Source organism: Vombatus ursinus, unplaced genomic scaffold (assembly GCF_900497805.2).
Source record: "Vombatus ursinus unplaced genomic scaffold, bare-nosed wombat genome assembly UNPS02014778.1, whole genome shotgun sequence".
Taxonomy (NCBI): Eukaryota; Metazoa; Chordata; class Mammalia; order Diprotodontia; family Vombatidae; genus Vombatus; species Vombatus ursinus.
In genome coordinates, this window is record NW_020954556.1 from 23,014,649 (window position 1) to 23,016,514 (window position 1,866).

Here is a 1,866-nt window from a genome sequence, read left to right on the forward strand (position 1 = left end):
CTCTAAAGAAAAACAAAACAAAACAAAACACAGAACTGTTTCACATATTCAAGGCTGACTTACAAACCAACTAACTACCTTGCTGGAACCCTTGCTAGTAGGCATTCTTATAAAAGAAACTTTTGAGCCTTCTTATATTGCTGGAAACTCAACTGTCCTCTAGACTAGAACAGCCTCTTTACCTATGCTATGGATTTTTAATTTATTTTCTCTTATTTCATGTACGCTGCTTTTTTTTGGTTATAGTGTATGATGGATGTGTTTGGAAAAAAATGTATCTTTGGGAAAACAATTACAGTTTGTTAATTTGAAAAAAAAAGAGTTTAAACTTGCCACTTCAAAGTTCGTCATGGATCACGATATTGCTACAATCATTATTGGCAATAGCTCTGGAATGTACAAAGCTGGCTTTGCAGAAGATGATGCCCCTGGCGCTTTTCCCCTTCCATTGCTGGGTGCCCCAGACATCACAATATGATGGTGGGTATGTGTCAGAAAGACAGCTATGTGGGGAATAAGGCCTTGTGGAAGAGAGTTTTTCTGACTCTGAAGTACTCCTATAGAACATAGCATTGTCACCAACTGGGATGATATAGAGAAGATCCGGTACCATATTTTCTACAATAAGCTCCATGTGACCCTGGAGAGCACTCTGTGCTGCTCATAGAAGCCCTCACAATTCCCAAAATCAACAGAGAAAATATGACATGGATTATGTAAAAAGACCTTCAACACCCCAGTCACATACAGGGACATCCAGGTTATGTTGCCTGTGTTCCTTGTATTGTAGCACTGGAATTGTGATGTTGTTCATTTATGGGATGGCCCATGCTGCCATTCTGTAAAGTTTATTCCCTTCCCCATGCCATCCTCCATCTGGACGTAGCTCTCTGCGACCTGACACAGCATCTCATGAAGATCCTGACCAAGAAAGATTATAGTTTCATTACCACATCTGAGAAGTAAATTATGCATGACATCAAGGAGAAGCTGTACTATGTTGCCCTAGACTTTGAGCAGGAGATGGCTATTGTTGCATCTAGGTCTCTAGAAAATTGCTATAACTAACTGTTGGTCAGTTTATCATTGGCAATGACAGATTCATTTGCCCAGAAGCTCTCCTCCAACCATCTTACTTGGGTATGGAATGCTGTGGAACCCACAAAACTACCTTCAACTCAATCATGAAGTGTGATGTTGATATCTATAAGGATCTGTATGACAATACCATTTTGTCTGATGACACCATCATGTACCCAGGCATTGCTAACACGATGTAAAAGAAGATTAAAATCCTAGCCTCTAGCACAACGAAAATCAAGATCATCACCCCACCTCAGCACAGTTTTTTTTTTTTTTTTGGATTGGAGGCTCCATTCTGGCTTCCCTTTCTACCTTGCAAAAGATGTGGATCAGAAAGCAAGAGAACTATGAATCTGGGTCTTCTATTATTTACCACAAATACTTCTAAATAGACCAGGGTGTGTGTGTGTGTGTGTGTGTGTGTGTGGGTGTGGGTGTGTGTGTGTGGGTGTGTGTGTGTGTTTTTTATCACAGGGTATAACATGATAATTGCTTCCCCAAAAAAGATGAGATTGGCATGGCTTTGTTTCTCCTCCCCCTCCTCATTATTATTATTGTTATTTTAGTACTTGACTCAGGATTTAAAAACTGGAATGGTGAAGGTGACAACCAGTATAAATAATTTGAAGGCAAACATCCTCATAGTTATACTGTGTATCCTCAGGAATCTGAACATTTTAAAATATAGCTATTGCAATTATTGCATAATGCAATGTTACAGAGAGTTACTTGCCCCTGTGAAGGTTGCCCTGCTCTACACAAAGGAACTACTTAAATCCAGAA

General features: G+C 39.6%; 1 pseudogene; it reads left to right on the forward strand.

The window, feature by feature from the left end:
- The first annotated feature begins 349 nt into the window (after positions 1 to 349).
- LOC114045260 lies at positions 350 to 1,471 on the forward strand (annotated as a pseudogene).
- Positions 1,472 to 1,866: the final 395 nt, after the last annotated feature.